Consider the following 24626-nt stretch of genomic DNA (forward strand, 5'->3'; position numbering starts at 1 on the left):
CTTTGGGAATCGATTAATCACTCCTTGGATATGGTGCCTACTTTCTGATTTTGTCTTTTGGCAGTTTCTTTGATATGCAGGTTCCATAACCTCAGATCCCTCGCTATATTCTAGTTTGTTTAGTTCTGCCCATTGTTTTCTTGTTTTGGCCAAATCCTTTATTATAACTGGGGACCATACGCCGCATTTCATGGAATTGCACTCTGTATATCATTGAAGGTTCCATGAACACTGCCGTATGAATACATATGCGGGTGTCTAAATTATATCTGGGTACTTGTAACATGTGAAAATGTTGAGTTCTGTTCAACCAGAGGCTAGAGGACATAGACGGTAGCTTGCATTTCTACCACCATCGATGAACAGGCTCAATCAAACCAAGCCTGCAACATTTTCATTTATGTCGTGTTGGGCGACCTGTGGCTGTCTACTTTTTCTATTTTATCAAAATGTCAAATTGATAAATATTGACTTTACCATAAACAGGTTCAAAATGTATAACACCTTATTCATTATGGATGAAAAGTTTTGACTGGGGCAGTGATGTCTTTTAAGAAGTCAAAGTTTAGAATAAAGCATTAATTTGTAAGTAACATGCAAAACGAAAATCGCATAATTAAAACACAATTATGGCATTTAAAGACGCACAATCCTACTAAAAGTTAGCATATGTTAAACATGCATTGAAGTAAATAAATGACCATTTTATGATATACCCGTATTTTGCTCAACTTCAGAAAATAAACTGGGTCACATAAGCTAATTTGAAATAAATGGGTAAATATTCAGTGTCGCCATATTTGAATGTTTCAATCTCAAAGCTAAGAGTAACGCAAGTAAAGAATGTTGAGGTTGCGTCAACGGTAGGTATGATGAAACACACGGTGGAAGACGTTTGTGGGAAGGCTGTAAGTTTAGAATAGTTTCATCATAGTTAGAGGTATAAACATTGATACTGATTATACTGTGTTTTGATACATTTCTATTGACAATAAAATATCGTTAATTGTTATTAGCGATCAGATCTAGTTGCAAAAGAAAAGGAATATATACCCTGATATGGATAAGTGATTGATGGAGAAAAAATAGATATTCCTTTCGGTAAGAATTGTATACTTTTCAAACGTCTTAATGAAAAAGGACAGTTTCGACATACCGACAAAGTTCGACACACCATATTTCGTTCTTCAAATGTGTTGGTTGGTAATAGTATTAAGGATCTTTTGCCTGACGGCTTAATTTGAAACCCGGATCCGTCTTCAAAATAAATGTTTTTTGTTGGTACTATAAAAAATGACTGGTAATTTTACTTGTGTTACCTACATTTTGTAGATTTTAATACTTGCATATTGATATCGTACACACAATACAAAATGTACATTCATAAACACAAAGGGTACTGCTCTTTTCACCAAAAGTGTAATGCAGGCAACGACTTTATCAAGCAATTTTGTTAGGAATTTTTGTAGCGCAATTTTTATTAAGATTTGATATTCGGTGTTACGTGCAATAATGCAGTCCTGTCATTAACGGAAACAAATAACGCGCTTGAATGACACGTTGAAAACTCGAGCTCCGCAACCGAAATGGAATATACGGTTATCGCTAACATAAAATTTGACCCAATGTAATAGCAAAATTGCATGGTTTTGTATTTTGTCATGTGGATATTATTTAAAACACAAAATTACGGACTAATGCGATGAAATGATGTAATTTGCAAGAATAGTTTGTTTACTTCCCTTTTTTAACATTTTAGAGGAAATTGTGGAAAGTGAATAAATTTGAATGAAATAAAGGAAAATGTAACATGATCCTTGAAGATAAAGAGGTCTAAGCACATGTCATTTCAAAGAGCATATTTAAACTCAATTTAATTCATATTCCTAAGTTCCAGTTCAGTTTGTCAAACAAAACATTAATTACTAAACTACTACTGGCAGCATAGCAACAACTATTTTTGTGATAGAGAAGCTTTGTACTGAAACGTTCATACGTTTATAAAATATAGGCATGAAGGGGGCAATTAGACGGATATGCCTCCGTGGTCCACTCGAATGTAGTCCATATCAATATATAGTGCAATTTTCCCGCCTAGTAAAGGCCATTTTCATGCCAGATATAAGCTTGTAAAAGGAATGTCCGCAGACGATCTTAAGCTACGTTATATGCTTCAAAAGTTGATTTGAAGCTGCCTTGTAAAATGAAAGTGAAAGTAGGTATTTCCTGGTGTCTACCTGCGCAATATTAGCGTTTTCATCACGTGTCTTAGTCACGTGACCATGGTTTCACTGCATTATGGTCAACCCCATATTTTTTGGGTATATTCTAATTGCCTAAAGACAGATCTTCAAGACAAGATTAGTCTCGCAGGAAGTGAAAGACTAGAAATCTTGATAAAAATATGTTATAAGTTGTTAATTGTATGTAGAAAATAGTAGCGGAGGCATTTAATACCTTCATACCTTATACTTACTCGGACACAAGTAAATTGTTGTTAAGAGATCGAGACCCGGGATGGTGAGCTTACAACAAGAGCTGTTTCAACAAAACTGTAGTAGTACATTATGTTGTAAATTATATGAGCCGTGCCATGAGAAAACCAACATAGTGGGTTTGTGGCCAGCATGGATCCAGACCAGCCTGCGCATCCGCGCAGTCTGGTTAGGATCCATGCTGTTCGCTAACAATTTCTCTAGTTTCAATAGGCTTTAAAAGCGAACAGCATGGATCCTGACCAGACTGCGCGGATGCGCAGGCTGGTCTGGATCCATGCTGGCCGCAAACCCACTATGTTGGTTTTCTCATGGCACGGCTCATATTATAATTGATGTAATGAATTTATATATATGCTACATATTTTCAGTATTTATTCTAGGCAAGCTATTATTCTAAAAAATGTTCTACCATTTCTTAGTTGTAAGAAACAGAACCATCTTTAATAGCTTTGCCAAAAATAAGATATGAATAATAAAGCAAAACAATTGCTTAATTTGTTTGCATTCACGTACGTTCGAAAGAGTTAGCACAGGGTTTGTGGCGACTGAGTAGTGACCATGCGGAGTGGCTGCGACGAACACAAGAAGAATATCATAATAAAAACTTAATATTGCAATTGATTACGTTGCAAAAAGTTGAGGGTATTTTCAGTTTCAAATAAATGTGTTGAAAACAAAATGAGCACTTTATCCTAGGATTTAATTAAACAAACATGTAAATACAAGTAAACGCAACTGACGTTACAGAACAAAGTGATTAAGGAGTTGGCACTGAAAGCTTTGCATTATTGCTGTGTAATGGTTTCTAAACTTTAGTGGTGCAATAAAATGAAAAGCATTATATGAAAATATATAAATTTCGGTGAGAGTTTTCACTAACAAGGGTTCACATATGCTACTACCTTCATACCTGACCAAACGTAAACACTATATGACTGAGGTAAGCATGTACAATGATTGTACTGACGTTTTATCTTTAATGCCGATGAAAATCTAATGTTAACTAACAACCGCTGTTTGTGAAAAAAGTTATTTTAATGATTCGGTGATGCCTCTGTATCTTGACGGCTTCGTACCTTAATAAACGGGTGTAAACTTTATTGTTATAGGTCAATATTAAGAATCTATTTTTCTTAAAGGGGGTGTTATCATTACGTCAGACCGTTTATCTGTCGGTCGGTAGACAAATTTATATCTGAATGTTAACTAGTCTAGAGATTAATTTGGTCTACAATTTTCATTCTTTCCAGGATGATTGTCTATGGTTAGGTGATGATCACTTTTGATTTATTGGCCAGTAAGTGAAAGTTCAATATAACACTGAGATCGGTTTCCTATCAGTAACAACAGAAAACGTGTGTCTGTAATAGTAAATCTTCATTGAACATTATACCACTATACATAACATTCCTACCATGTTTCATGCTATTCAACTTACGATAATCATTTAACAAACAAAGTAATAGGATGTTCTTTCCTCAGCCTAACTGTCAAAAATACTGTGCTCAAAAATTCATCTGACGAAAATTGAATAAATTTGATACCATCTCAGAACAGTCTTCCCCAATATTCCTGCAGGTAGAATTGCAGGGAATTTCTTTCAATCAAACAAAATCATTTGCAACCTGAGTCTAAATATAAAATTATAATACATAAATGTATGCATTTCCAGTCCGCAAGACAGCAACTGGCAAACACTCATTGTAATCGAGACCGTGCTTGGAATTTATTCTGTTAAACCAATTTCAAAATATGTGTTTTTATTACTTGTGTGTGATATAACTATAATCACTGATTATTGCTTGGTGGACAAAACATTTCGTCATAGATACCGTAATTTCATGCACAATTATACTTCTAAATTATTATTTGATCTTTTCCTGCCAAATAGTTTCAACAGAAGAACGCCACAGGAACTTTTTCATATAAAATATTTAATATATAAAACAAGTACCTTTTATACCGACAAAAAACAAGTCTGCACTGTCATTTATCAAAAGTATTGCTTCCAAAACATTTTACGTTATCGCATTTATCATGCAATTTTCGGTGTTGTGACAGTTACAGCAAAATTGCAGAAATATTAATTACAGTTAATGTATCTTTGTTGAAATTATTAAAAAGTCGTTAACCATGGCTCGATAAGATACTTCTTACAGATTAACATAACACATACTTTGTACACAAGAATAGAATAGATACGGTATACAGTATCATTAACTTTAGCTGGATTTGCACGTTTCTCAGAAAACGAAACGAATGTTTAGTATTGTCGCTGTATCACTTGTTTGTGGCTGCTTCCAATTATCCGTCTTATAGTTAACTAATGAAATTACCATTAATAAACTCAGGAGTCATACAACAAAAGTAAATTCTAATATATATGCAGACAAAATCATTTGGCGGCCTATATTGAAGCAATAAAAGACATCATTTCATAAAAATCCACGCTATGTACGATTATGTGATGCAAGTACGACCTAAGTGAGTGCTATATCTGATAAAACAAGCTTTGGAATATCAGTGGCTCCGTGAACTTAATTGAAGCATAAACTCTTTTCACATGATAATATATTCGACCACACACATGCAGTTTGAGTTTTAATGTTAAATCAGACATAATAACATAATACTGTGAGGAAAATTTGAATTGCGAACACATTGCGATTTTAATATTTCAAATTTTAGCCCTAAATCTACAAAAGATATCTGCTTATTAGTCCCCTACTGGTTTCGGGGACTATAGGAATGCACTTTTCCGTCATTCCGTCCATCCGTCCGTCTGTCCGTCCGTCCGTCCGTCTGCAATTTCGTGTCCGGTCCATAACTCTGTCATCCATGAAGGGATTTTAATATTACTTGGCACAAATGTTCCCCATGATGAGACGACGTGTCATGCGCAAAACCCGGACCCCTAGCTCAAAGGTCAAGGTCACAATTGGGGGTCAAAGGTCAACAGGACTTTTTTCCTGTTCGGTCCACAACTCTCCCATCCTTGAAGGGATTTTAGTTTTACTTGGCACAAATGTTCCCCATGATGAGATGACGTGTCATGCGCAAATCCCGGACCCCTAGCTCAAAGGTCAAGGTCACAATTAGAAGTCAAAGGTCAACAGGGCTTTTTTCCTGTCCGGTCCATAACTCTCCCATCCATGAAGAGATTTTAATATTACTTGGCACAAATGTTCCCCATGAGGAGACGACGTGTCATGCGCAAAACCTGGACCCCTAGCTTAAAGATCAAGGTCACAATCGGAGGTCAAAGGTCAACAAGGTTTTTTTCCTGTCCGGTCCATAACTCTCCCATCTATGAAGGGATTTTAATATTACTTGGCACAAATGTACCTCATAATAAGACGATGTGTCGTGCACAACTTTCAGACCCCTAGCTCAAAGGTCAAGGTCACACTTAGCAGTCAGATGTTAACATAGCATGAACAGGGTCTGTTTCGTGTCCGGTCCATAACTCTGACATTCATTAAGGGATTTTAATATCACTTAGCACAAGTGTTCCCCATGATGAGACGACGTGTCATGCGCAAATCCCGGACCTCTAGCTCAAAGGTCAAGGTCACAATTGGGGGTCAAAGGTCAACAGAGTTTTTTTCCTGTCCCGTCCATAACTCTGCCATCCATGAAGGGATTTTAATATTACTTGGCACAAATGTTCCCCATGATGAGACAACATGTCATGCGCAAAGCCCAGACCTTTAGCTCAAAGGTCAAGGTCACAATTGGAGGTCAAAGGTCAATAAGGTTTTTTCCCTGTCCGATCCAGAACTCTGTCATCCATCAAGGGATTACATATTACTTGGCATAAATGGTTTCCCATGATGAGACGACGTGTCATGAGCAACACCCAGTACCCTAGCTTAAGGTCAAGGTCACACTTTGAGATCAAAGGTCAAGAGGATTTTTTTCCTGTCCGGTCTATAACTTTGTCATGCAAAGCAAGATTTAGATATCAGTTGGCACAAATATTCCCCTGGATAAGACAACATGTCATGCGCAAGAACCAGGTCCCTAGGTCTAAGGTCAAGGTCATATTTAGAGGTCAAAGGTCAAATTCAAGAATGACTTTGTACGGAACATTTCTTCTTCATGCATGGAGGGATTTTGATGTAACTTGGACCAAATGTTTACCACCATGAGGCACCTTTGTTTTTAGAATTACGTCCCTTTGTTGTTACTATAAATAGATTTTATTGTAACTTTTTTATAAGTGGCGGTAGAGAAAAATCGAGACCACTTTTCTGTGGTACAGCATGCATGTTACATCCAATATTTAGGCGTATTTTGACCTATCTCTACCTGGTAAAGAGTGTCTTGTGGACTTATATTATATAGATTTTTTTTTTTTTTTTTTTTTAATTTCCCTTTTTTTTTACTATAAATAACTTACATGATAACTTTTTTATAATCAGCCAAAAAAATTCAATATGAAAACAGCTGTGGGTTTTTATATATGCACATTTTGATCCAAGTGTGTTGTTATAACATATTGTATATGTAGTACAATATTGTTTATACATCATTGACAGATATCAGTTCATTATGTTATACTGCAGTAGAGAAAATTAGGTGCCTTCCAGTATGGGACTTTGTATTGCATGGCAATACTTCATTCACTTGTTTAATAGAGCTATCAATGTAATGATACTTTCAACAAGCATTAGTTCATTATCAACCGCACTATACATTTCCCCTGTATGCAGGTACTCGGCATACAGTGTTTACAGTATAATAATTTTGAAGCACTGTTTGCATTTTCATTGCTAAAATGCTAATTTTTTAGCCTTCATCATAAGATAAAGACAGAAAACACGATTTTTTTCTCTTTAATGGTGGAGATTTCTCGTTTTAATTGTTGAATGTTTGTAATGCTAGATTTCAAGGTCAAGACAATACAATTTGAGCTCTGAGCTTAACTTTACTACACTATTGAATTGCAATACTTTAAAAAATGTAAAAATGGCACGTTCTTTGATGACTGTCCACCTTTTTTGACCTAAATACCTTCTACAAATAAAATTATCTTTTTTGGAACCGTGCTATATTTCTGTTGTGGCCTTGGTTGTTTTCATTCTTACTTACTCATTGAAACACTTTGATAAAAGATATGCTGGACTTCATTGATCCGAATAGTAATGAGCTGGACGTCATACATTAATTGAACGATATAACTGACGTCATAATGCGCTCCTTCAAGTTCGCGCTTCAGCTGTTTTTATCGCCGAATATAGGCACTTGTGTTTATTTTTTGTTGAACTGGCAATCAAATTGAGCCATGTTTGGAATTATTGAAACAACATCCCTGTTGTAATTGATAATCTTGCAGATCGCATTACCAACCACACAACTTTAACTTGACTTGACTTCCGGCACACATATGTACTCATTATTGTCATGGCCAATGAATTAATTATTAAAATGATCATTGATAATTGTGATCAGTGTCAATGTTCGACAGAGAAACAAATCTAGGGAAGACAAAGAAAGATGGAGTTAGAAAAGTTGTTAAGTATATATGAGCCGCACCATGAGAAAACCAACATAGTGCGTTTGCGACCAGCATGAATCCAGACCAGCCTGCGCATCGCTCAGGTCGTAAACGCACTATGTTGGTTTTCTTATATATCCGTCAAGAAAGAAGTGAACTGGAAGTCTTTTTTAATTGTCAGACAAGTTATTCCGGCTACTGGATTTATTATTAATTTACTATCCTTCCTGAACAACATCTGAAATTCTTAGAATTCACTCATGTTTTCTTCGCAAGTTATTTATGTATGGTAAACCACGATGATCAAACTACGTGCGGTATTCAACAACACTTGCAATATTTGCAATAAGAGTGTGGTTAGCACACTTAGTGTCTTGCACTTAAGAGAATAAGTACTACCGTGTTTCTAAATACTACACAAATTATTTCAACATTTCTGTCTTGACGAAAGTGAAGACGTTTAAGTAGAGTCTAAATTTGAATATTCGCTGGAGTGTTGTACACGTAAAAATCTGGGCGTATACATTTGTTTTTATGTACTTAATCTAAAATTAATTCATTTAAAAGAAATGTTCAGTTGTATAATGGTCAGTTGGTAGAACGCATCTTTCATCATGACAGTCCAGTTGCAAGGTCAAGGGCCAATTAGAATTCTTTCTTTGTCGTTTTTGAGTTTGAGTCAGATACAATATTTCTGCTTACAACACAACTTGTTATTTATGATAGCTGTTGCTGTAGTCTTAATTTTGTGAAAAAAAGTAACTAATGAAATTTAATGATGGTATACAAAAGGAGATGCATAGTATTTATCGCTTATTTTACGGGATAAATCACCGTGGTATCCGCTAAAATAAATCAACTTGATGTAAACAGATATATAGCTAAATTTCACAACATATGTTTTATTCCGTAGCTTACTGTTTGATTTAATCATTTTGTACTGACAATGTTCACTTGACTGTTGACTAGATGTTTCATTTTAGAAGGTATTTCATTTCCACATGAAATGATTTTTTGAACGATCACTGGTAGTTGTCTTCTTTTAACAATGTACAAAGCAATGTCAGAACAATTGTGCCTACTTCATATAGTGGCTAATGGCTGTTACAGTATTTATTTAACAAGTTTTAAAATAACTGGTTTAAAGTGTATTGTATATGTTATGTATAATACAGCATCTGCTACACAAATGATAAAGATAATCTCTATGTGGGTTCCATTTCTGACTGTGGCTGAAAGCGTTCCTTTTCAACAACGGTGTTTGTGCAATGCTGCGGTCGTAGCCAAGACTAGTGATGATTTGTTTTTACCAGTATTAGCGCGTTATCGGTGGAAGGCTTGTATGTATATCTACACTATTGTTGAGATATCGCCGGTGGTTGTGGAGGTGCCTCAATCGCTAGAGCAGTAACATTTGTCTAACATTTGTTGATTCTATGCGCAATACATGACTTTGGTTTAGATTTTCTTTAACAGTGACTTTTATAAGTAATATAAGTAAAATAAGTACGTTCTCTTACCTATGCAATATTGAATTCATTTTCTCAACATGCACTTACAAACATAAATCAACACAAAATATATCAGATTAATAGATCTAGATCTAGTTCTAGTTTAAGCTACATAAAATAAAATTAAAGCGTAAATTAAAATGCTTTAAAAAGCAACTTAAAAAAGCAACACTTAACGTATGAAAGAAATGTCTTGTGCTAGAACATAAATTTTACTTGCATTTTATACCTCATACATGTCAGTTAAAGTGATCGCTCAATTTAGCTAATATGCTACTTGATGGGAAACTAAGTACTGCAGTAGTTGTCTAAACTTCTAAAAACTAGTTAAGAATAATTAACTTGTCATTCATAGATCATCTATAGGATAGATTTTCAGCATTAACAAATACTATACGAGTTAAAAACGCAGCACAGAATTGTACATGTATTCTTAAATAAATACTTATTTGATTAGTGGCTACACTTGTACACTTAAGGAGCACTTACAAGTTATAACAATGGTAATTACCGGATATTACAAGTAAGGCTAGGCATCACATAATAAGTTATATATTTTACATTGAAGTAATCGAATTTTTTTCATATTCTAAATCAACAGTTTTATTATTTAATTCATTTTTGTGGAAATTTTCTTTGTCTGAATATAATCACTCACCAAACCACAAAATGACCTCTAATAGTGATGTCGCAGCATTCTGATGTCATAACAAAATAACGTCAGACACAATTTCAGAGGAAAACACTGATGGATACTTAGTGTTTAGTAAACTTGAGTTTTTATAGCGGCTTTGCTATAAATTATTTCTTCATTAAACTATGTTGTATGGCGTTGAATGTTCATTTAATGCGCGTGAACTCCAGCGGTGTCTGATGATGCTGACGTCATTCCTTCCAAACATTAATTTTGTTGTAATTCATTCTAGGACCGTAGTTTTTTGTGTCATCCTTTTTTAACCGCACTAGTAGAGGAAGCTAGTAAAATTATGTTAATTTACAACGTGTTTTGTAAAATTAATATCTGCCATGCTGTCAGTAGAAGTATGAAATTTGGATGTTTTGCCCAGCCGGAAGGGTGCCTGATATCGCTGGAAGTATGCCAGATATCGATATCAGGTACACAAGCTCACATAACCTTTGATATCGGCCACATACTGCTTATATCGTTTAAAATCAGTGCAAATTTGTTACTATATAAGTAACGCATGCAGAAAATCCTCATATCAACAAACTAAAGGGCAATAACTGTAAAATATTTACTGACAGCTTGGGCAAGAAACCATCAAATAAATAATATGGTTAAAGACCGTGTTTATCCTAAAGTTCAAGATCCAATCATACGTATTTTGATGACAAAGAATTAATGTTGCTCTCCATCCATTTTTCCTCATCTCTCCCCATGCCGTAGCCGTGTTCTAAAACATATGAAAGCGATGTCTTGCTGTATATGGTATTGTAATCTCGGTCACAGTGACCTACATTTTTGTTATGTGAAAACAGTTATCTTAATTTTCCAAGGAAGGTCTGTCAAATATACGAAAAAACATATACATGTAATTGTAAGAGTTATTCTATCAAGGTTTATTATTCCTTATATACTACGTGAGAATAAATAAAACAGCCGTATTCAAGAGTTAAAAAAACAGTTCCCAAGTTAACTGATAACGCAGGAATTCATTATTATTTACAGTAATATAACGTGGGTTATTTTGATACGTTATTGCTTTTTTAAATAGTGTTTAATGTATTACCCACGTTACAAATGGCTAGACATTGATTGTTTAACATTATGTACTGCGCACGCAAATTAAGCTGTAGATTGACAAGTATATCAAATAGGTTCATTTTGTTCCTGCAAGCAGCTTGTCTCAAAAGGTCTGTCATTTTTTGGACTTACGCATACACTCTCATTTGCTAGTGATTGTAAATGAAAAGTTCCATTTAAAGCAAAAGCCATTATGTAAGAAGTATTTACGTCTAGAAACACTTGATAGTATGTATGTTGAAAATATGCACTGAGGCAATACAATGTATAACTGTGCTATTTATCACTTCATCAACGACAGTCACTTTAATAATCTTCAGGGATTTATTTGTTACTTTCTTGTTTGGTTAAATAATTTGCCTGTTCTGGTCTCCAAGCTTTCAACATTTAGAGTGGAGGCTTTTGTTCTGCATATACGCTAGACAGATTACTCATTTTATTTATCTCTTTTATACGAAACACTAATTATCATCCCCCGTAGAAGAATTTGTCCGTCAGACTGTTCGTCCATGCGTGCGTCCGTCCATGCGTCCGTCCGTCCGAAATTATATATGAAAGTGCTTATAATTAAAAATGTATTGAAGCTAGGATCACCAAACCGTACATAATTATTAATAAGCACACGACCCTTCTAATATATTGTATTATCTCCGTTGACCCAGTAAAAGCAGAGTTTTTTTTCCCCTGAATTTGTTTGAAAAAGAAAATGCTTATAATTCAAAAAGGATTTCAGCTAAAATCACTAAACCTCATTATTAATTAGCTTATGACCTTTGCTTACATTATGTATTATTTCCCATAACCCAGTCAAAGCAGTGTTTTCTCCTTGATTTGGTAAAAAAAATGAAAATGCTTATTATTCAAGAAGTATTTTAATTAGAATCAGCAAATCGTTCCTCGCATATAGTTTTATCAACCTTGATCCAATATAAGCAGTGTTTTCGCGTGATTTGGTAATAAAGGGAATTTTTGGCTGTATGTAAGTAACATATTGATGGATCTTGGGAAACTGTGGTTTAGAAGAGGAAAACACGGCACACTCACATCAAACCCCTAAATGCATACCCATCATACATTTTGATAGCCTGAATTTAAAACCTGAGAAATTTAAGGCAAAATATTTGGCTTGCTCCGCTCGCAAAACATTACATCGTGTGTATCTAGAAGTGCCATTACTGATACATCAAACGGCAATAAAAGTAGAAAATGAAATGCTTACGTTTGCCTGAAATTGCTTTTTTGAAATTTTACTAATTCAGTATACAAATATAGCATAGCTCAAATAAACGGTAGATTGAACAATTTTACTTGCCAAAATGTTGCAGATGAAGGTACCATCAAGTCTTTATGGCAGATCCCATGATCAGCTGTATGAAGCTTAATAAACATACTTCAAAAAATAACTCATAATATGACAAGGTAGAGTAATGGTTCTTAGAAAACTCCATCTTCTCTATATATCTTACATCTAGTTGTATATATGTATGCAGTTTCCTTTGATCAAGTTCTTTTAGAGAAATGACCCCGAAAGGTAAATTAATTTAGGACAGATAATTGAAAAAGTAAGCAAGATAGAGTTAGAGACTGCACTGAATTTACTTATTGCATGCGTTTTTCTTCGTTACGATGCACTTATTATTTATCTTTGAAAATGAAAAACATAATACTACAGCATTCCACAGGATTCATTATAAATGAAGAATAACAGAGAAATGAAAAAATACGCGTCTATTGGAAATGTCGTCGATTTAAATTTGTGAAAATTTCATAACGGTCTGTTGAAAAATGGTAAGTGGCGCATTCTACCTTAAGTTAAAAAAAATGACTTTCATAGCAAACAACATTGTCTGCATATGATTTTTGCATATCTGTGATGTTACGAAAATTACGTCACTAACGAAGATTTTTTTTTCTCTTTTTCTCTACAAGAATTGCTTCGCAAGACTGCAAAAACTATTATTTTCCAGAAATATTATGTGTTGCAAGAAAATAATTTGACATTTGAGAGATTGTGTGAAGATTTTGGAAAAGATCCTTTCATTGATGAAAGTCGACTTCAAACAACCATGTCATAGAATGATATATCACTAATAACATGCATGCATTGTCAATGTTTTTGTTTACAGACTGTTAGTTATAAGGATTGCCTTGCATTTTATGAGATTACTGAAGATGAGTATTTTTAGTGTGTGCCTGCTAAGGGCTTCACTTGCGGTCAATATACCGACATTGTACAGCTAAGAGCCCCACTAGCTACACAGTACTTTTTATTTAACACATGTACTATTTTACCAGGGAGCATGCTAGAGACTGATCCCTGAATAGACTTTAAGTTTCAAGGTAAAACTAATAAACAAAAAAGATAAATGGCTTTGTTCCAACCGTTTTATGAATAACAAGAGGAATACATTTACTGTTTTAAAAGATCTTGCTCACTTTGCTGTCAGATCTAAGAACTATTTCGCAACAGAGGAAGAAAATGTTTGTATTAATGTAGTGCCGTAAAATATTATTGGTCATAAATATCAGTGATTTGACAGGTGTTGGCTCTCAAAAAGTCAGCGAAATAAATTTTAACATTTCAGTTACACCGCGGATTGATGATAAGCCACAGACAGAGACTGATTTCGTTTCATATTTTATAAAACAAATGTAACTTGAACCATTTCTTTTCAATTCCGTGTTTCTAACTTAAACATGAATCAAAATTTGAAAACGAATAAGTCTATCGTCATGGAAGAACATACATCGGTCCAAGAATTCGAACCTACAGCTGCATGATTTGAAGGATTTTGCTCCACCAACTGATAAAATCAAGAATGAAATCCTTGAAAGCATAGAACGCTTCAAAGCAAAATAAGTTCCAACTCGTTTTAGAGTCTGTTCATGAGAGGTTATGAAAGTAGGTTTATGTATATGTCAGTGCCATCAACATGTGGAATTACCTAGCAAACTGTCAGTTGTTTTATCATGTCTACAAGTTAATGGATCAATTAAACCATATGCTTCACTTAAACAGATCATCACGGTTTTAAAATAATCGCTTGTTTCTAAGTTTAATGACTACAAGTTTCTTTTTATGTTTGCCATTATGCATGATAGTATGTTGAAGCCATGTAGCATAAATGGCGCAACACTTTTACATAAAATTTTATCAAAAATGATAAAATTTGAATTATATTACAGTCGTTTTAAATTGAATTCCAACGCATGGTACCTTAACAGTAACAGTTTCAGTCTTTATACAGTACTCTGATTTTAAAAAAATAATAGTTTGCATCTTTGTAAAATGGAAAGGCTAATACTAATTTTCCTTTGATTGAAAGATAGTTAATCCATTTACATTGGACAGAGTAAAGGGTAAGACAATACAGAATGATATAACTATCGCTGTGAACCAGAGAAACAAAACATTATTTTAGAGAAACAAGTTTTTTTTTGGATCATTTAATACAGATTTAGATGTAGATTTGTTTTATCAACTGTTTCATACCACTGCCTGGTGAGAAACGTTTTTAAGTAGCCAATAAGTCTACAACATCTTACGCATAATTGTAGTTGAATAAGACACACATATAAACGTTGACTTAACTTGTATGTTTATGTTTGATAAGTGACTTTTAGGGATATTTATATTAACAATTAAATATACAGTCGGATCATATGTCAAAGGATTGGGATATTAAACTTTACTGCGAGAGGTAATACATTTAGCCCTTTGCTGTAGGTTAAAATAACTTAAATGCGATCGGATCATACACTGTGTCATTACATTATGGAAAACTCGATTCATTCTTTGGTTTCTCACGGCTCTTTCATATGATATTGTCATTGCAAATAATTTCTGTATCCTTGAATATGATTGATTGCAAACATGTTTTATCGTCGCTGTAGGCCGGGCATGATATTGTTTTCCACGTCTTTTAGCCCATAAAACTTACTGGAAGAAAAAACTTTATACGGATTTTTTGAGAGAAAATGTGTTTAACATATTTTATCGGAATCGATTATTTACATAATGATGCACAAATAATGAAAATAACTTGTTTCACAGTCTGCTTACTTATCATATCTTGTGTACGATATATCACGGATGTCACGGAAATATGCACAATATATCATTACGTTTCTCAGATTAGAACGCAAGGAAAATAATCACAGATATTCATGAAAGATGATGGAACGTGCAACCCCCTCATGCCCCTAGCTCCCGCTTAACCGGGATTCCATTACACAAAATCATTGAACGGACATTATTGTCCCAAAGTACTGGAAATAAAAACAACATGGGAATTATTTTAATGAGCTTACCGTATCATTTAAAGCAGTGTGTAGAAAATAATACTTCAATAAAGGATTCAGTGTATGTCTTAAAAGCTATATTCATTTTGGAAACCTTCCCCTAAAAGATATCAGTTTGTTCTAGATAGTAGACAAATCATTTTTCCTAAAATATTAAAAGAATCTTTGTATAATTGTGTACGACAACATGATGAGGGGATAATTTGTGTTATTTCTTAATTGGTATCTATTTTGTGTAGAAAGAGGGATAAGGTTACATTAAATTTAGTAACTTGGGGAAATGTCATTTTTCATTTCATAGAATAGTATAAGTTTATGTTTCTTTCTTCTGCTAGATAGTGTTTCCCATTTTAAGTCGGTATGCAGGTTGTTACAGAGCTTCATCGCGCCGGTAATAATTCTAGCTGCTTCAGTTTGTATCGCTTCTATTTTTTATCCCTGCTTATAAGATTATCAGTTTGTTCTAGATAGTAGACAAATCATTTTTCCTAAAATATTAAAAGATGCTGGTATTGCATTTATGTATTCTGAACGAAGATTGGAGAGATAATATGGTTTCTGAATGGATCCTTTCATTGATAACCAGTGTGCCCATACCACGTGACTTTGACGTCATTTTATGGCTAAGACGGCAAGCCAAATTCTGTCGATTCGATTCTTCAAAGTGGCGTAAGTTCTTTATTTCTTGATCAAATATGACCAAATAAAGCGCAGGCTAAGGAAAAAATTGAGTACTTCACTCACAAGTAAACGGTTTTATCAACAGATGAACAGTTTTGGCCTGAAAACGGGAAAACTGTTTTGTTTAGAGAAAATGAACATGGTAAGACGGCAAGCAAGAGCCCTTTTTGACAGAAAAACGGATGATTGTACACATCAGAGGTGTCGCACGTATTACCGATTCACAGGAATTTAATGCCGGCCCTGTTGGAGGCCTTAATTGACAAAAATGTAGCAGAATTATTTAAAAACTTTTTAAAAATCCAAAATACGCTAAGACGGCAAGTCCGCTAAGACGGCAAGTCATTTTTTATAGTAATATCGTCTATGGAGTCGCACTTCTCTACAAGAGGTCATTGGATGTTTACCAATAGTAGATCATTCTACTTATTGTCAAAACTATAGGAAAACATCAAAGAACCGTTATATAAGTGAAGTCATATGATGTTTTGAACTACATGTACGTTATATGCTTTTTTTTTCTTTTTTTTTTGGTACAGTTGCTAAATTGTGAGGCTTAATAGATAAATTAAACGAGAATTATGATTTGCTCTAGTAGGATTGGCATATAAGTGAGAACTGTTCTAGAAAGGTTAAGAATTCAAAAGCTACACATGTATACCATCTTGGATGTACCTCTGCGTGTCGGTCTTTGGATTAAAGTATGTTATAGCGTTTCGAAAACTAAAGAACAAATATACAGTTGGCAGCAGGCAACAACAAATAATACACATTTTTGACCTAATCAATACTACTTTATATGTTCACAAGTCTATTGTACATATAATGTTTGAGTTAATGTTTTCTTGACAAATCGTTATGTATTAAATATAAGGCTACTTATTAAGAAGAGCCATTTTGTCGACTTCCACAAATCAAAACACAATTTTCAGATATATAGAATAATGTTTTGACAAATAAGAATCTTATTCTTAACTCAGTCTATAAGCTAGAAGACATGCTTTAAAAAGTATTTCTATGTAGCTGTGTTCAAAGTATTGAGTAGAATAGAAAAATCTTATTTTTTCCCCAAAAATTTAACACGATATCACATATTAAAATAGAAATAGTGGAAACTCCACAGGTCGCTCAACACAACAAAAATGAAAATGTTGCAGGCTCGGTTTGATTGAGCCTGTTCATGGACGCTAGTCCACGCCCTCTAGCCCCGGGTTGAGCAGAACTCAACATTTACACATGCTAAAAGTACAAAAAGCACTTTAGAGACATCTGCAGATGTATTCAAACGATGATGAACATGGAACCTCCAATGATACACGTGTTGAGGCGTGTAATTCCATGAAGAGCGGCGTTTGGTCCCCAGATAAAATAAAGGGTTTGCCCCAAACGAGAAAACAATGGGCAGAACTAAACAAACTGGAATTTAGGAAGGGGATCTGAGGTTATGGAGCCTGCGTATCACAGGAACAGTCAAAAGACAAAATTAAAAAGCAGGCACCATATCCAAGGGATGATTAAACAATACCCAAGGCTATGAAAGCGGGAGTATTGGAACTACCCACAAATACACCAACTTTCACAATTCTTGGAGGAAGGGTTGAATAATTCTACACATATCTGCAAAATCAACTTTCTTGTTCAGCCGAGCCTTATAAAATAAAATGTACTGATATCACGACTTAAGTAATCGTGACACCAAAACATAAAATATGTTGCAATCCTACTTCTTTAATTCATGGGTTGTTGTCTTTAAACTCCACTACCTTGTTAAAAATGTTTGTACAAACGACCGACCCTGCTACAACAACAGTAGAAGTCAGTGGGGTCCGCCAAACTGGAAACTAGACCTGTATCTACCCCAAGATCCTACTGTTTCGACTTCCGTGCAGTTTTGAGATAACAAAAAAAACCATACACATGAAAGTCATCGGGAGAAGACGCAAATGCCCCGTTGATATGCTTTGATTCAATTTTGCTTAAAAGAAATCAAACTGTTTCATTTATCGGGCACACATACTTAGAAACTTCACATCAGGCAAACACCAACATTTGATATACTAAGATAAGATTTATTAATTGAGTCGGAAAGTCAAATTACAAGTAACATTAGCTCTGATGAGATTTTTAACTGACTACAAATTCTCGTTATGTACTGTTTTGATTCTATTTTGCTTCATAATCTATTTTAAAAGCTCTGTAGCTTTTACTCTGTTTTATTAACGTTTATCAAAATGACAACTTTCATGTAAATTTTTCAATTCGGTAACAATTATAATAATCCGGAACTGATGTAATGTTGTTAAAAGTCATAGTAAAGTACCCCTAACATCTAAATGTATTCAGGATTTGCAAGGAATGTCAATTATTTATCTTGTAAGTATTAATATAGGTTATTACATTAAATATCGGGACAAATAGGTAAGTTAACCAGACGTGTACTTGCAGCACGACCATTTTCCTTAAAGCCCTGCTCCCGTCCTACCTTTTAACCTTGAATTGTCACTGAAAAAGCATGAAAATCCTGACTATGAACAGTGACGTCTGTCAAAATAGAGTCTATTGTATATGAAATTCTATATGAAATACCTGTGGTTTTGCGTGCTAAAGGTTGGCACGTGACCGTTAACTGTTACCTATTGTAATCATGGGTTGCATACAAACATAAGAATTTGAATAGCCGCGGAGCAGGGCTTTAACCTGTAACGTGTAGCTTTCCATGTAACAGTGGAGCACTGTAGCAATTAATATACTACAGATATAATTATTTATAAAAAGGAAATCTTAAACAAATATTTTGACTCAGTTTTGCATCAGCCTTACAGAGATATTAAAACGATAAAGTAAAATGTTAAATAATAAATAATATGAATCGGTCGTTATAAAAGCTGTACAAAAATAAGGATAAAATAAAAATAAAGGGAAGTAGTTCAGAAAGAAAATCTATTTTTAAATTAAATAAAGCAGTTTATCATTTAGCTTACTCCTACACAGTGATCTCCCTTAATTTTTTTTGTCATTCGAATCAGGACAGGTAGAAAGAATCGCATGCAGATCTATATCCTATACAACTAGAAAAAATGATTCAGATCATATGCTGTTTTATTACTGACGAGTGCATTATGTATTAAGGCTAAACTAGAGAAATCTTTCTTATAGGTTTTGAACTATTTTTTTCACGGCATATTTTCATGCGCTTCGGTCACGTCTGCGGTTTTTCTGAATTGTTTTAAAGGAATACACCTTCGCTTTTTCAACTTAGTCATGCTCGATGGATCAACAGACTTAAAAACATAATTTTGATATGTAATGACGCATTCTTTAACCTTATTGTATTTACATATGTATGAAAATATCAACCGACTGTAGAACAATGTTTAGAAAACATCAATAAGAATATTTGTCGATTAGGCCAAAAAAACGGGCAAAAACCTTACTGCGGATTAATCTGTCTTTCAGTGAAAATAGTTAGTTTGATATTTTTGCAAGCTCTGGAATACGGTAATTATAGGTCCCAACCACTTCGTGGTTTCAACCTAAAAATCAGTTTAGCAACATCCGATGATGTATTCATTCGGCGATGCATATGGTAGCTTCAATGGTAATGTGTAATTCCACCAAAAACGGTGTCTGGTCCAAAGTTAAAATAATTGTTTTGCCTTAATGAGAAAACAGCGAGGATAAACCGTTCATATCTCTTTTGCCCAGCACTAGTGATTCAAAGAGAAGATGAACGATGATCAATGAATGTCACTGAACTTTTATGTAAGTGTTCATTGAAGGTTCCATGTTCACCGCCGTTTGAATACATCTGCGGATGTCTCTAAATTGCTTATTGTACTTTTAGCATGGGTAAATGTTGAGTTCTGCTCAACCCGGGGCTAGAGGGCGTGGACGGTAGCATGCACATCCACTACCGTCCATGAACAGGCTCAATCAAACCGAGCCTGCAACATTTTCGTTTTTGTCGTGTTAGGCGATCTGTAAAGTTTCCACTTTTCTCTATTTTATTTCACAAGGATTGATGAAACATAATAAACATGTTACTGACGGACGGATTGATAGAAGGATGGACGGCCTGTAATCACGGAAGTGTTGAATTACGTAAGTTGGTGCAACCAGGTATATCTAATAAAAATGACTTGCCGTCTTAGCGGACTTGCCGTCTTAGCATATTTTGGATTTTTAAAAAGTTTTTAAATAATTCTGCTACATTTTTGTCAATTAAGGCCTCCAACAGAGCCGGCATTAAATTCCTGAGAATCGGTAATACGTGCGACATCTCTGATGTGTACAATCATCCGTTTTTCTGTCAAAAAGGGCTCTTGCTTGCCGTCTTACCATGCTCATTTTCTCTAAACAAAACAGTTTTCCCGTTTTCAGGCCAAAACTGTTCATCTGTTGATAAAACCGTTTACTTGTGAGTGAAGTATTCACTTTTTTCCTTAGCCTGCGCTTTATTTGGTCATATTTGATCAAGAAATAAAGAACTTACGCCACTTTGAAGAATCGAATCGACGGAATTTGGCTTGCCGTCTTAGCCATAAAATGACGTCAAAGTCACGTGGTATGGGCACACTGATAACTGAAAACGATAAGTGACATGCATCAAGCCTCGGCATCAAACAACTATATCACTGAATAAGATATTACCAATAGCATGCCAGCATTTAAAATGAATTTTATGTTTATAACCAGTTATTCATATGATTTACCTTGCAGTTTGATAGGACACTAAAGATAAATAGCTAGCGACCTGGCTTATTGGTTTATGTACCGGTTGCTAATTCTTGGTGTCTAGGATTCATGATCACTTTTGTCAAGACCACATGCTAGTACCGCTTTTTCAAGTAAGCGGACTCGAGGCCACTCCACTTTTACCAAGACCAAGCGAAAATGAACAAGTATTCACTAGGTGGCTAAGATAGTGCCTCGCTGTGCTACTTATCGGTTCAAAGTACCTCCTGGCGGTTTTACCATTGATCATTTCAGAGAAGTGCCCTACTGCCTTCCTTTTTTGGTTTGTTTTGTTCTCGATGTTTAAAGGGGCTGAGTACTTCGAACCACACAATTACTACAGCATTTTCTGTCCTAGTTTTCTTTGTACCTTAAAATTCTGTCCCAGCAAGACTATTTTAATTCCTATTTCTAGGACAAATGTATAAACATGCATCTTGCATCTTGAATTAAGTGTGTTCGTTCAAGTATCGGTTGTATTCATTTTCTGGTACATAACTCAAAATGAAAAGAAGCAAGACTAGTTTTATTTATTATTAAATATTGCAACACACTAGTGCAGCATTCACTCTTGATTTTGTATTGTCATTCACATTAAATATCATTAAAACATTTGCTACGTCTGCAAAATTTCTGCAACGAGAATAAGATTATATAACTAGATGGCCTTCAGAATATCACGTTAACGGCTGTTTCTGTCTGGTAAAAAGGTCTGTAAGGTAGGTGTAGTGCCGTGTTATTGGTCATAAAATGGGCGAATCAACAGGTGTTGGCATGCTTTAAAAATAACATTTCAGGTATATCAATTATGCGAATTGTAGTTTTAGAAATTGTTGTTCAGAATATTTTTTATCTATAAAGCTATAGATTTCGGGGTTTCTTCATTTCTGCCAAAGATATACAATGGCAATCTTTCACTAAAATATTTATCTTTAGAAACTTTCTTCAAATGTATGAAATCCTCATCAAATGTATTAAACTTTACTAAATATATAAAGTTTGCATATAGATCTTTATATTAACAATTAAATGTCATGCAGTAACAATTGATTGTTAAAAACAGCCAGTTTTTTTTAAGTGGTACTACACATTTTTACTGTGTTTTTCTATACATATATACAGTGTTTACTATTTTAAACCTAATGCATAGTGCTGTTAATACACATAACTTTGTTAATTTTATGTTTGCAAAAACGATATGAATTTGGATCTAATATAACGTTAACATAATTATATTGAATATATTTCATGAAATAAACACGGAGATTTTTATCAAATCATTACGGCCAACATGTGTAAAGAAACTGGAGTGAAGGTTTCTATATTCACTGTGAATCAATAATTGAAAAACAGACATTTTTATACTATTCACTTTTTGTTTAAACGTAATAAATGGTACATAATAATCAACTTTGCCAGATCCTAATTATTGCCTATTATTTTTAAATAACTTTAATTCCATTTAGTTTAAACAATATTTATTAATATATCATGTACATAAATCACTTACTTACAATAAAATTTACAATCAAAATAATAAAAAGGATCTGAAAACTAGCTATACTAATTCATGTCCTTGACAGTAAAACATGTTATAAGAATAGGGTGTAACAACAGTATGGTTTTTGTCTAGTTATTTGTTAGTTTAAACTCCTTTTATAGTTTTTTTAGCTAGATAAATATGAATATTTTGAAATTAGTTGAGAAATGCTGCTTAGTACCAAGAATGTGCAGTTCGCGCCAATGGTCACCCGCGCGTCGGCGCGCCGGTCACATGGAGAATCGCTTCGATGCAACGATGTAATGCGACAGATATCGTCTGAGTCGTTGTTGGGTGTTCATTACCAAACAGTAAGTTATTAATGGTTGGTGCACAAGGTAATTCATTTAGGAGCAATTGTTTTTCTGGTATATAAATCAGACTTTATTAAATGTAGTGATTTGTTGTTTCTACTTAACCGCATGTACAATAGAGACTATTTGAAATTGATGTATGAAAAAGGTCATAATTTAGGTAACTACGGCCTAGACGGAGACGAGTATGTAGTATTTGACCAATCCTTCTTCCCGAGGGTTTGGATGTGTTGCTATTTAAGCCTTTCTTTAATACTGCTAAGGAAAGACTTGCTTTGATGTCTTCGGACAACGCGTTCCATTCACGAAATACGGATGGAATAAATGAATCTTTGTATAATTGTGTACGACAACATGATAAGAGTATAATTGTGTTATTTCTTAATTGATATCTATTTTGTGTAGGAGGAGGGATAAGGTTACATAAGTAACTTGGGGAAATGTCATTTTTCATTTTATAGAATAGTATAAGTTTATGTTTCTTTCTTCTGCTAGATAGTATTTCCCATTTAAAGTCGGTATACAGATTAATGTTACAGAGCTTCATCGCGCCGGTAATAATTCTAGATGCTTCAGTTTGTATCGCTTCTATTTTTTACCCCTGCTTATATGATTTTGCTAATAGTCCGCCTTTGCTTTTCTTATGTGTTTTGTTACCTCATTTCTAACTTTTCGAAATTTTGCCCAATAATATTCAATATTATTTTCTTTAGCTTTTTTGTGATTTCATTTAAAAATTGACAATTGTTACAGAAAAAAATTCAATAATTGAGCAATCAACGTTCGTGATATTTTAAATGGTCTTTCATACCAATTTAATTTACAGCTACAGACTCCCAGTTTCTATCTAAGCCGTCCAACTTGACGTCCGCTTTGGATGAGAAAGGAAGAGTATACCTCGTTCTGATACTATTGTAGTTATAGGAACTATCCAAATCAAAAGATAAATATTATATGTAATAAAAGGTTGGAAAGCCCTAAGCACTATGTTAGAAAGTACCAGTCCGCAGGATAAAATTTATAATAGCGTCCTCGTTACTGCTTATCAATACTAAACAATTACTTATTTACATGTCAGCAGTGCTATGAGAATCAACATGTGGGATGGCCTAGAAAACTGACGATTGTTTTATATTTTCATTGACATATCAATACAACCATATGCTTCATCGCAGTCTCAAAATGGCTGTTCATCTGTTTAGTGTCTGACAGAATTTTTATCAAAAAAGGCGACAAACAATTCTGATAAAACCTTATACAACTTTATTGCTAGAACTTCCTTTATTCCGATCCTATAAACAAATGTAAGCAAACTATTAACCTAAAAATACAAACGAATGAGATGTAGTGGTTAAATTAGAATGTACAGATTACATCGGGAGCAAATTAAAGTAGTAAACCCCTCAGGATTGCTCTCGCGATTAAAAAATCATTGGTTCATTTGCATCCGGCACAGTGTCTCATTTTGATTAGACGATGCAGGTTGATGAAATAGTCACCGCTGTGAAAATGTGAAAGAAGACGATATTTAAGAGAAACAACTTTTTTTTTCAAATGTTTAATACCGCTGCTTGGGGAGAAATGTTTTTTCTAGAACTCTTTACCTAAAGCAATAGTTTTCAAATAATGGCCGAATGAAAAACATATAAAAATGTTGACTCATTATGAGTGTTTAAATTAAGTAACTGATTGCTGAGATAATAATATCAACAATAAATAAAATATTCAGTTAGTGTTTCTATCGACCGGATTATATTTCAAAGGAATAAGAACATCAAACT

At 34.2% G+C, this 24626-nt stretch overlaps 1 protein-coding gene across 7 annotated transcripts in view; it reads left to right on the forward strand.

Annotated features, from left to right (window-relative positions):
• LOC123525056 (collagen alpha-3(IX) chain-like) overlaps positions 1-24626 on the forward strand; it is a 247922-nt gene that overhangs the window by 59793 nt on the left and 163503 nt on the right. The window contains exon 1 of one of the 7 annotated variants that reach the window (XM_053538218.1): positions 14955-14975. The exons of the other annotated variants lie outside the window; for them this stretch is intronic. The gene's annotated coding sequence lies outside the window, so the exon portion shown is untranslated. Of the gene's footprint in view, positions 1-14954; positions 14976-24626 lie in introns of those variants that run through there. 7 annotated transcript variants of the gene reach the window in all.

The sequence above is a fragment of the Mercenaria mercenaria genome, chromosome 3 (genome assembly GCF_021730395.1).
Source record: "Mercenaria mercenaria strain notata chromosome 3, MADL_Memer_1, whole genome shotgun sequence".
NCBI lineage: Eukaryota > Metazoa > Mollusca > Bivalvia > Venerida > Veneridae > Mercenaria > Mercenaria mercenaria.